Below are 13,446 nucleotides of genomic sequence, written 5' to 3'. Positions count from 1 at the left end.
TCTTCGAATTTCCACAAGTTCCTGCTAGTAAATATATACATATGTGTTCGTATGTGTGAGTTACATAGGAGGATTAGGGCCACTGGAAAAAACAAGGTCTATGTTGTGAGATAAAAATCAGATGTGTTGTTACTATACGCCAGGTGCTGTGAACGAAGTAAACACTTCACCTGAAAATTAATAAAACCCTAATCTAATCTATCCACAAGGTATTGATACGATACGCAGCGCACCTCGATGTTTCATCCATTTTAACACATCTGTACCCAGCACCATAAATAAAATTTCTGATATTAAAATTTTCACTGAACAGATTTATCTTCACTTGTTAAAAAGAGTGAAGAGCACTGCGAGTCTCTTTGAGTCAGAGCTTTTTCCTAGACTGCTTTTAAATAGGGCCCCTGACTCAAAAACACCATGATAAAACGGAGGCAAACCAATTAACTTTAGAAATTTTAGAATCAATTGATAACTGCAGCATCCAGACCAAGTTACTCATACGTCTGAATACGCAGCTGGCCACCTCTCTCCACGTCAGATCCGCTAGTCCGATCAGAAACCGCTGGATGAACTTGTAATCTGAACGTGGCTGTTCTACTAGCCAGGTGGATGAGGCCCTGTCCCCCCTCCTCTCTTGATGAAAACAACACTCCTTGAGGCACCCAATGCATCCCATCCCAGAAAAAGTTAACAAGTTTGGTCTGGATTTGGGCTAGAAACCCTGATGGGGGGTCCATTCAGGCCAAGCGGTGCCACAGCTGCGAGGCCACCAGGTTGTTCATCACTAAAATTCGACCTCTGTACGACATTCTGGGGAGCAACCATTTCCATTTTTTAAGTTTCCCTTCCATTTTTTCAATAACGCCCTCCCAGTTCTTCCTGGTTCTTGCCTCATTTCCCAGGAGAACACCGAGATATTTGAGACCATCAGTCTTCCAACATAAGCCTTGAGGAAGAACCGGGAGGCCGTCATGCCACTCACCAACAGCAAGGGCTTCACTTTTGCTCCAGCTCACCGTTGCAGAATTTAGAACGTTGAATAAATTAGTTGAAACCACTAAAACATCAACATCCCTCTGATTTTTCATAAGAACAATTACATCATCAGCATCAGCAGATAAAATAACACTCTTTAGAACCAGTTAAAACCAAGCCGTCGATGCTTTTGTGGATCTTACAGAGGAGGGGTTCCAGAGCGAGTGCATAGAGCATCCCAGACAGGGCACAGCCCTGCCGGATGCCCCGGTGCACCCTGAAGGGGGCACACAAACTGCCGTTAAACTTCAGTATACTCTCAACGTCACTGTACAACAAACCAGTGCTGGACCCAAACTTCTCCATAGTTTTCCAGAGGTAGCTGTGCTCAACACGGTCAAATGCCTTTTCCTGATCCAATGAAACGAGACCAGCATTTATACCCAATGATCTGGAAACCTCCAAAACATCTCAAATTAGGTAGACATAGTCTACCATGGACCTACCAGGCACACAGTAGGTGTGATCCCGGTAGATGACCTGCTCAATAGCTTCCCTCAGCCCGGTAGCCAAAGCCTTGGACAGAACCTGATAATCCGTGCAGAGCAGTGACACAGGGCGCCAGTTCTTGATGTCCTGCAGATTGCCTTTTTTAGGCAGGAGAGTGACGACAGCCCTCCAGCAGGACAGTGGCTGAGATTCGAGGCCAGACTTTTGTTGAAAACCTCCGGCACATCACATGCTAGAATGTCCTAGAAGGCTTTATAGAACTCCACCGTCAGACCATCAATGCCAGGAGCTCGCCGTCCCTGCGTGCTCTGCATGGCGGTGTGGAGGACCTCCAACTCCAGCGGTCGGTCCAGCTGTGAGTTGATCTCCATAGAGATTTTCAGGTAGCTCTGCACAGAAACCCTCCAACAGTGGTTGGTTCTCCTGGTACTCACTGCTGTACAAAGATGAATAAAAACTCACAGCTTCTTCTTCCAGGCTGAAGAAGAAGCTAGAGGGAGCATCCATTTCGGTGATGTTTTGCACCCTGGATCGGACCAGTGCACCCTGTACTTTGGTACCTAACAGGTTGGCTAAAGCCATTTTTTTAGACTTGAGGATTTCAACATACCTCTGATTTCCTGTGGAAGCACTCGTCTCTAACTCCACAATCTCAGCCTCCAGGCCTTTCATAGACCGGCAGGTGTCACATGTGACGTTCAGAGTATACTGCTGGCACAGGAGTTTTATCTCTGTTATATCATAGTCCCACCACTGCCTAAGAGAAGTAAAATCACCTTTCCTAAGTTTAAAATTGCTCCAAAAATAACTTAAAACTTCCCTAAAGCCTCTGTCTAAAGCTAAAACTGAATTAAAATGCCAGTATGCACTCCTAGGTAAAATATTTTTTATCACAAAGCGACATAAAACCAAAGAATGATCAGTAAAAGCAGCTGGCATTATTTTACAGTCCCTAAAAAGGTGTTTAAAATGATCCAGCCTGGCTAAAGACACCCTGTCTAAAACCGTTTACGGTCTGCACTGTTTGTTGGAGCATAAATATTCATAAAAACCAGGGTGCGGTGCTCAAATTGTGCCTTTGCTAAAAGACACCTCCCCTTTACGACATGCTCGACCTCCAAAGATGTTGCATTAAAAGTTGTAGAGAACAGGAAGCCCACTCCACCACTCAGCGTGGTGTTATGGCTCAGGACCACTTGTCCTTCCCACTCCTTCATCCAGTCCACCTCATTGCTGTCATCGCTGTGTGTTTCTTGTAAAAACAGAACATCAATAGTTTTCCTCCTTGCTGTGTCAAAAATGAGTGCCCTTTTCCTTTCTTCTCTGGCTCCATTTATGTTTAACGTTCCCACTCTAAAAGAATCCATGATGAGGGAGAAGTTAAAAATAAGAACCTTATAATAAATAAATAGAAATAAAAAAATTTTCAGCCTCATCAAAATTAAAAACTCAGTTGTTTTTGTAATTTAATCATTTGCTTTCAGGTTCGATATCTCTTGGTCATTGAGTTCTGACGTGGCTGTTTTTAATAAGTTGTTTTGCCAAATAATAAAAAACTAATTTGACAGGAAAATGCTGTTCCAGATTTAGACCGTTCATGCTTTTAGTTTGTTGTAAGAGCATTTTAAACTTTTTTTTTTGGGTACAAATTTTGCTGTTGACTGGCAGTGACTGGAGTGTGAGGTAGCTCACTGCAATCAGAGATACAGTCATCGCTATCGCTGCTTTCATCCACACCTGGTCACATCTCAAGCCGACCAGGATAAACCCAACTAACAATATACAAAGAGTATAAACATAAAGACAGAGGTAAAAATGAAGAAAAAAAAAAAGCGCTGAAACACTCAACAGTTTCCACTCACTTCATTCACTCCGACCACACAAAAAAGAAGAAGAACAATTAGAAGAAGAAGACGAACAAGCAGAAGAAAACAATCCACTTTATTTTTTTTACACTCAGATATTCATATACGTTTTATACAATGTTGTGTACAGGCCCCTGAAACACACAAGGGGCCTGTAGGCATACAATTAGTAGAACGACAAACAGTGCAGGGTGACGAGCAGCAGTTTTTAAGGGGGACGGCGCCTTGCTCAAGGGTGCCTCGGCAGTGGCCAGGAGGTACACCTACTGTCAGGCAGGGCTTTGAACCGGTTCATGGAACGAAAACCGGAAACTTTTGGTATTTTGGCAGGAACGAAAACAAAACCGAAAACTTCATATTTTTTAATTGTTCCGGAACAGAATCGGAACAGAAAATAATTGTAAACCGGTTAATACCGGGTTTTTTTCATTCTTGAAAAAAATATTTGACCTCATGTTTCTCTTCCTGTCCTTCACTGGAGGGGTGAGAGCAGAGAGAAGTAGTGGCTATCAGCAGCAGGTAAGAACAGGGAGGTCTCCCAGTCACCATGTAATCCATTCATTCATTCATTTTCCAACCCGCTTTATCCGCTAACGCAGGTCGCGGGGTAGCCAGTGCCTATCCTGGCAGTCTCAGGGCGTGAGGCGGGGGATACTCCGGGCACGACGCCAGTGTACCGCGGAGCCACATACAAACAAACATACATTCACACACACACTCACTCCTATGGTCAATTTGGGACCGGCCAATTAACCTGAAGCGCATGCCTTTGGAGGTGGGAGGAAGCCGGAGAACCCGGAGAGAACCCACGCAGACACGGGGAGAGCATGCGAACTCCGCACAGAGCGGGACTCGAACCCGGGTCCGCCGTGTCGTGAGGCAGCAGCGCTAACCACTGCGCCACCGTGCCGCCCACCATGTAATCATTACAGGTAAACACTCAGTGTGTCTGAACATGTATGATTTAGACATGAACTCAGTGGCTGCAGTCATCTTCAGAGCAGTGTGTTCCCGTACTGCCAGCGCTTTGTAGGAATACTGAGCTATGGGAGAAGAACAATGAAGATCTGTTGTTCAGCAATAAATGACATGGTGGAAGTTATTCTGTTCTAATGTCATGTAGTGTCTAAGTAGGAGGCATAAGTCTGAACTACATGATATACCTGTCATAAAGCAGAGGTGTAGTGCTGTGGTGGGGGCATATCTGTAATTATAGTCTATATGTAACAGACAAGACAAGATTGATTAATTTTGGAGTTTTATTCATTTCACCAAAATCCCTCACGATGTGTTTTGATTTCTTTTGAGGATGTGAATTTATTTGTTTCAGTTTTATATTTTGTATTTCCTTTTTGCTCACGGTCAGCACCTTTATTTTGAAAAATAAAGGAAGTGATGTCGGTAACATCCGGTCTGTCCGACTCTCGTCAGTCTGACTTGAACCTGACTGCGGGAGGTACGTGCATCGAGCGGCTGTCCAGAAAAAGTTTTAGTTACAAGTTTTAGTGACGATTTCTTGCAATAATGAAAAGTAATGTTGTTCGGTAACATGTTTACGGTGTTTTCTCTTGTGGAATGTAATTGATTAGCGGCTTTCGAATGGGAAAATGTAAGCTAGCTTTCCACGTGTTCTACCTGTGTGCGGGTGTTAGCGGGTGTGTGGGGGGGTGCAGGAGCGTCTGTTCTGTTCTCTCCTTTTTAACCCAACTTAACATATTTCACCCTTGTGCTAGGTGTTGCATGGAGGGCATGAATATTCACACCCTGGTTTGTTTTAATATCATCACGGTGCAGGTATGTGTACAGGTTTTTAGTGTCCTGTGTTATGTTCATAAATTGTAGGTTTTCTGTCATGTACATTGTATTTTATTTTCATTCATTTATATTTTATTTTGAATGTTTATATTTGACATTTTGAAGGTTTTAAGTGAGTCTGCCTTGAACCTGACTGCGGGAGGTGTTGCATGGAGGGCATGAATATTCACACCCTGGTTTGTTTTAGTTTCATCACGCTGCAGGAATAAATTCCAACCGAAAAAGTCGCCTCTGTGTCCGGTCTATTGCGCACCAGAACACAACGCAGTGTAGTCGGAGCATGCGGACTGCCCCGGCTACATATAGTATATAAACTAATTGTTTTGATTGCCAATTTAAAAGTCCTTAAGTTTCCGTGTTTTGCGCACCATTCGGCTCATTGTATAAAGAGGCGCAGTCTAAATAACGGAGTTTATTTCTCTACTTTTACACACGGCCCACATTATTCGGTACATGGTTGTTAACGGAAACAAAAAGCTGACTGGTTGGACTGTGTTGTACTATGTATTTAAATAAAAAAAAACACACCGACATTATTTTTTAAATGTTTCTATGTCTTTATTTTGTTATAAATGTGTAGTAAATCCCTGAAGTCCTTGTCTCCGGTCTGCATTGAATCTGTCGGTAGTTTCTCCACCGCTGACCGGCTGGTTTCCGGGGGTCTGTCCGGTAATGATGCGGCTTTAGAGAAACATCGGACAGAAGTCTGAGCAGACACGTTAGTCCAGGACCCACAATCCACCACATGTTGGGGGGGGTGTAACTCCTCTGCACTGCCCCCAGTCCTGGTAAACCTGTGTTCACGTCTCTCATCCATCGCTGACGTCATCGTCGGGGGTCTTCAGCCAATCAAATGTGGTTTACAGCATACCTGCGGTACAGTCCCGGTATCCCCCCTATACCGGTACCTACCGGAGGTGTGCCGGACGGAGCCTCGCGTCACGTCCTCTGATTGGTCCATCGCTGCCGGCGTACGTAGTGACGTAATACGTCCTCTCGGTGGACAGTGGTCGGTCTGGAGGATCTCTGACTGACGTCACAGAAACATTTCTACAGATTGGTGAACTCAGTGAACACAGAAGACGCTTCATGTCAGAAGGAGCAGAGTTGATTTTTGAGACATTTTAAGGCTTTAATCGCGTCTAATGGTGCGGAAAATACGGAACCTCCATATTTATATCTACAAGGTACGTTATTAACCGGTTCAGGAACTTTATTTTTTTGTTCTAACCGGTTCAGGAACGTCAGTTTATGGTGGAACGCAAAACCGGAAACGTTATAATTCCGTTTCTGTTCGGAACGAACCGATTGTTAAAACATTCTGGTTCAAAGCCCTGCTGTCAGGTCACACTCCGAGGATGGCTGGGCAGGAGTGGGGATCAAACCGCCCTCTGATCACTGCAGCCCTGAATTCTGTTGGAATTATGTGAGTATTCCCCTTTATTTAGGTTATATTTGTTATTTTACCCCTTGTGGCAGACCCTCAGTTAATACTTAGTGAACCTCATTTTGAACCTGAGCGGCGATTTTCTGAATGGTGGAGTTATTTGGGTTTCATAAACTAAAAAGTCATGATTTCCTATGACAGCAACAAGCAAACGTTTTGTTCTGTGCAACTGTAATGTTTGTAACTTGAATAAGTAATACATAGTTATTTAGCATTAAGGAGTAATTGCATCTATTTTACATAACATTGATTTACATTTAGTTGCATTTATAAGTTACATCTGGCCTTTTGAGGACAGACTTTATGCTGATGAGGCCTTCTGAAAATGAGTTTGACATCCCTGAGATAGAGGACAAAGCATTGACCCAAAAGGAGGTAAGTTGATTACTACACAAAGCAATGGGTATCCCTACAGTACCATACACCTAGAAGAAAAAACTGTTGGCAAACACACCTCCTGCTGCTGTGCAGACATCCATAACTGATATTTAGATTATTTTTCCTGAAAGGCGTCACAAACAGAAGCCATCAAAGCTCACAGTAATAATACTAATGCTTCTTTCACAGACAAGCCCAATGTCTTCCATGGGGTATGAAAGATTGTGATCCTGCGTTTGTCTACACTACACTGCCAAATACAAATCATTGCATGAATGTATCTGCCTGTTAAAGGTATATTGCTTTAATTAAAGAGGTTGTAATAGGTTTTTGAAATTATGATAGTTTGTGAGTAGGTCAAAGTAGATTTATCTATCGGTTAAAAAAACTCAACTTGAAAACCTAAAACATCTTGCCTCATCATGAGGCATCTCCAGTCCAGTCCGGTTGATTTTATTCACCACCGTCTCTAAGAGAAACATGTGAGGTGGTGGGGGTTTTTAGTTTTTGTGTGTGTGTGTGGGGGGTGCTTCTCTTTGGATATTTGCCTCTTAATTGCAAATATCTAAACTATGCAATTAAGAGGCATCTCATCATGAAGTCATTATAGAACACCTTTCACAATTTCAAATCAAATATTCATAATATCAGATCCATGGTTAAACCTGGTATGGAGCTTGGACATGAAGCTATTTTCCCTCTGAAAAGTATTATTCTCCTCAAAGAAGGAAAACGGAGCAGCAGTGCAGGCAAACCTTTTCAACTTGAGTTGCACAAATTTGTCAAAAGTGACAGCTTTTAATAAATCTCTGCTCTCCATCATGCACATATGCACACCCACCCACACACATACGTGCAATTCCCAGTTACGGCCTCCACTGCCCCCTCTCCATGTATAGGTAAATGAGGTGCATGCTTGGCTGTGTGAGTCTGTTAGAGAATGTGTGTGCGTGGGCCCTACGGTCTGGTCCAGGCATTAGGTAATTGACTGTGTCTTTGCTCAAGGCCTTTCATGGATCACCATCCTTTATTAGCTCACTTCCCAGCACGCACACACACACACACACACACAAAGTTCCCAGCAGCTCCACCCCAACCTCCTACCCTCCATCACCAACATCCAGACCCACTTGTCTGGAAATGAAGAGCAAAGTAGGGGAGAGAGAAGAGCGAGGGAAAAAGGAGAGAACATCTGCAGGAACAAACCAACACGGCCTGAGTAATAAGAGATGATTAAGAATGGGGGGATCAATAGACGGGATGAACGGGGTTTGCTTCAACAGGGTCTAGGGAAGAAAGATCAGCTTTGGTTGGTGGATTGATGCTGTCGTTATGGAAATCTTGCAGGGTGTTCAGACAAATTTGCGTTGTGTATTACCGACTCTACTTGGCCTTTTTGGTCCCATTAGGTAAAAGCTGTTATTACTTTCTAGGTAGCAGCTGTGTTGTGGTTCTGTGTGAGCTGAGCAGGTGCTAAGAGGTCTTTTGAAACATTACAGACCACCGATTGGTCACAGAAGAGAATCACTTCTTCATTGTGTCATCAATTCCCTGCATACACAGAATATCCTTTACAGCGCAGCAGTTTCACAACGCTTCTACAAGCCGTGTGTGGGTGCCCTCATGTAATGGAACGCACCAATTTTTGGTGTGTGGGGGGGGGGCACAAATGATATTAAGAAACACAGAGATGCAATATCCTCAAGACATTCCTCCCCATCACAACTAGTGAGCAGAAAGTACAAAACGCAATCCAGACACTTCATACATTTGGTCTAAACTTGACCTCCCTGTTATCTGGAATGACTGCTTCTGTTGCTGTGTAGGATGTTGATGAAGATGGCAGTGCCTGCTCTCAGCCCAGTTGTGTCATCCTGCTGTCACTCAGACCTCATTAGACCTCAGACTTTTCCATTCAATTCTCCCGTCCGATGCCTCATCTTTCTTTATCTCTCTATCTCTGTTTACTCACTCTCTTCTCTCACTCTCTGGTAATTAGTGCTTTAGTCCTATCGTTGGCATCACCCCCAGCTACAACAGCAGCCGGCAGAGCTTCTTGTCACAGCTCAGAGGGCCAGTGGAGTGGACAGCTCAACCCTGGTACTCATCTTCATACTGTGCCCGCCCAGCCCCCCCAGTCACATTTTATAGCTGTGTTATCTATGCTCCTAATTATTTTCAAACCCCAACCATCTCGCACAGCCTCTGCTACATTACGTAGACCTACTTGTGAGCGTTGCCTCAGCCCTCTGCACAGCCTGAAGTCTAATCATTAACATAGCCCATTTCTTTTGAGTTCCAGACTGTGACACTCAGGTCTGCACATCACAGCTCTTGGCAGTACAGCACGCAACATTCCCAGTATAAACCAGGTCACAGAAGAAGCCCCTCATTTTAGGACCTTTATTTATCTTTGCCATCTATGAACATGTATGACACACACACATTTTCACATACTGTATATTGTGGTGGGCACCTTTCTGGAAACATTTTGCACCCAGTATTGACCAAAGAAGTTGTACGACATGTAGCATTTCTCTAGTCACAACGCGCCCTTCGTTGACGACCAGTCCTGCACAGGTTTCCATACTGAAGATGAGCTTTTTAAACATTTCTCTGTAGCTCATTCCTTTATTTACTCACATCCCAGTCTCTTGAGAAAGACATAGTTTTGTGAGTGAGCATTGTGTAAGCCTATTAAAACTGATGGTTCAATGCAACCGTAATGTTTTATAATAAAATACTCATATGCTTTCTTAGATTCTGCAATAACTAACATAAAGTGTAGATGTGGGAAAGCCCTCTGTGTTCATGCTAATTTTGTGACTGTTATTTGCCATGTCACCAGCGGGACTGCCTTCAAACACTGACTGTAGCTAATTAGGAGGCTACGTGCTAATCAAGTACACTACAGTGAGTGGTCACGTCTGTGTCTGTCTATGCTCCAAGCCTTTCCTTCCCCTTGCATTAGACTGACACACGTCATGACTTTCCAAACCTGCCATCGGAACCAACACAAACTGATACACAAAAGAAGACACGTTTGCAACCACACATAGACACAAGAGCATATAGAATCATGAAATCATACATATACATATATCATTGCCGAAAGCTCAACTAAAGGTATACTTTTATGTTGCCCTGGTGTCGCCCTTGTTACCGCTGTTCACCATAACACATTCAAACACATACCCCTTCGTACCCCAACTGAAATACACACTTATCCTCCCAGTAGTAAATTGTAGCTTTATTATTGTTTTGTTCAGACTGGGGACAAAGCTTCAGGCAAGAGGAGCAAGAAAAGCATGTCCTATATGCATACAAACACATACTGGCTCCCCCTTAATGGCGTCAGCCATAATATATCAGCATAATGTACATACCTGATGTATGAGGCTTTTTTAATACAAGCATTGTCATTAACAGTTGATATCTGTGTTGAAATTGGTTACAAATAGAAACATGGAATGTTTCGGACAACGATATCAAACATGAAATCATGAGTCCACATTTAATGCACGTCTACCTGCGCGTGATGCTATCATGTCATCCATCTCTCCAATGCTGCTACATTAATGTCCAGGTTACTGTGGTCACAGAGACAGAACGCTAATTCTCTATAACCATTTTACAGTGTGTGTAAAACTCTGCAGCCCCTTCATTTGCACAGCCATAAAACATTTCCTGTGCCACACTCCTTCTTACTCAGGACCTGAGATTTACTGAATAACTCAACACTTTGCTTGTATTAAGGTTTTATTTTACTGTGACAGGCATGCATACAGTTTAATAATGACAGCTTATGACACACATCTTGATATCAAATAGACAGTCTTGATTAAATGATTAGCAGTCATTTTTTGGTGTCTCTTAAGAGAATTCATTACAAAATAAGTTATATTAATATTTATGTCCAAAGCCATGACTTGACATGACAAGTTTAACTCTATGCCTTTATTTAAATGTGATAAATAAAATGATGCCAATAATATATCATTGAGTAGTTTCAAGAAAGGCATTTTCATATAAGTATGAAATAAATGTTATCTACGTAATTAAAAAAATTAATAAACAAATAAACAAATACACATCTGATCCAAAACTGAAAGCTGATTTTTTTTCTTGTAATCAGATTTTCAAATAACCTTCAATTGTTTGCTCCAGTTACAATAAGTTTTATTGTTAAAATTAATGGAATACAGTTGGGTTTCAGTGCTCAACAAAATAAATCTCCATTGAGAGTTCAGAGCACAACCGTTATAGGATGATTTCATGTGATGTGATTTTGATACAATAAAAGGGGAGGAATACAGAAAGAATAAAACACTTTTGTATTGATGCTATTTCAAATGTCCTGGTGTCACTGTAACTGCTTTTAGACAAGTTCTTAAATATTCCATACCAATTAAATATTTTTTACAATCATTAACTTAGTCAAGCTGGCTAAAAAAAATAAAAGAAACCTACTTCAATAAAATGCATTGTCATCAGGTTTATTGTCAGGCGGTAATGTCAAGATTGGAGATTGGGCTGAGGTTTATTTAGTTTCTTCTCCATGTATACATGGATGTAAAAAGAAAGCTGGCAGACGCAAAGGATAAGGATGTGTGTGCTTTCAATGAACCGCCTGTCCCTCTGCAGACATGCTCCACTGAACCATACTGTATGTAGTGTGGTATAATCACTGCCTATCTCTATCTCTTGCCATCACTCTCTTTCCCCTGCTGTCTTGTTTATTTGCGCGCTTGTTCTGTTTTTCTCCATCCTCTTCATCTACAGTACCTAGATGCAACTTCTTTTCCTCTCCCCTCCACTGCTTTTCCTCACAAAGTACTTGTGGGTTTGTGTTTGTGTGAGTGTGTGCTATTAAATAGCTGAGTGCACAAAACACACACACACATGCACACACATTCACATACTTGAGGAACATGACAGCCCTCCCATACAGCAGTATGGTGTTGATAGAAGTCAACCCTGTCTGTGAAATGCAAATGGTTTATGATGAATTTATGGTGTAGACTGACATTGAGGATGTGCCAGATAACAGACATTGACTTACACATGTATTTAGACATTAAAAAATGTTTTGATGTGTTTGTTTATTTTCTCTAGCTGTCTGTCTTATTCCATCTATCTGTTCCATCTATTTCTTCCATTTATCTGCCTGTCGTTCAGTCCAGAAAAGCCCAGCTTCGTCCCCGATAGAAACACACTTTCTTTTCCCGCCACTTGATGGAACTCACTGGACTCTACAGGCAGGAAGTTCCCACTGCTTTGTTTTCCACAGATCATCACACAAGCTCCTGCCATAAACAGTTGGTAGGGTGTTTCTGTCAGTATGTGCTTCATTTTGTCAGACATAACACTGATGCAAAGAGCTGAACAGTTTTATTTTTGTGCCATCAATCCATAGAACAGCATCCCACAACCCATCCTTCCATCTGTTTAACAGTCTAATGTTCACGTTGATGTGAGAATCACACTTTTAACCATGTTGTTAGTTTTTGGATGGACATTCCTCTGTGTGTGTGTGTGTGTGTGTGTGTGTGTGTGTGTGTGTGTGTGTGTGTGTGTGTGTGTGTGTGTGTGTGTGTGTGTGTGTGTGTGTGTGTGTGTGTGTGTGTCATTGTGGTTCTTATTGCAGTGGGACAATGTGTGGGGGTTGGTGTGACACTGAGATTCACTGAGAAAGGGAAGCAATCACAAATACTTAAACCTGCAAATGGCCTTGATATCCTTTGCTAAGCAGCCTGTGTTGACTGATGAGCCTGTTAACCCTGGATGAAACAACTTCAGCACAAGGGATTAGACAGTAGCGCTGGTCCTGTCTGCTCCTTGCTCATTTTGCATGGGAATTGTGCATATTTAATCTAAGGTGTGCCGAGGTTTTAAGACAATCCCCCTCTCTTCCCTGTTTCTCATTACGGATGTGTAATAGCACCCTGAGGCTGGGGTCCTTAATTCACCAGCCCAAGTCTTAATCTTACCCTCAGTCTCAGCCCCCACCTTTCCCCAGTGCTCACTCTCAACCCGAATAAGTCCTTGTCCCAACCCTCTTCACAGGCTGTCTCTCAGAGTCCTTTTTTTGCCAACTGGGTCAGCAGACACCATGTCATTTTACCCGTTCTGTTGATTACTCTGAGTAGAAATTGCATGGCAGGATGCACGATGCCATCTGAAATAAATCAGATTTTAGTCAGCCTAAAAATTTTAAATGTTTGCTGCTTAAAATAAAAGAAAAAGACTCACGGTTTTCCATGACTACATGTTTATCTGCCACAATACAGATTAAGCACAATTTAAGAACAGCAAACCAGAATTGTCAGAAGGCTGAAGTTAATTGTTGTTTCTGCTTTGGAATTATTTTTCTCTGTTACATGTTGCAGATTCATGTATGAGGTAGTTGTCATCATTTTTAAACTACTGCAGTTGTTTTTTAGTCACATTGTAAAG

The sequence above is a fragment of the Antennarius striatus genome, chromosome 1, assembly GCF_040054535.1.
Source record: "Antennarius striatus isolate MH-2024 chromosome 1, ASM4005453v1, whole genome shotgun sequence".
NCBI classification, from domain to species: domain Eukaryota; kingdom Metazoa; phylum Chordata; class Actinopteri; order Lophiiformes; family Antennariidae; genus Antennarius; species Antennarius striatus.
Note: the sequence above shows the minus strand (reverse complement) of the source record.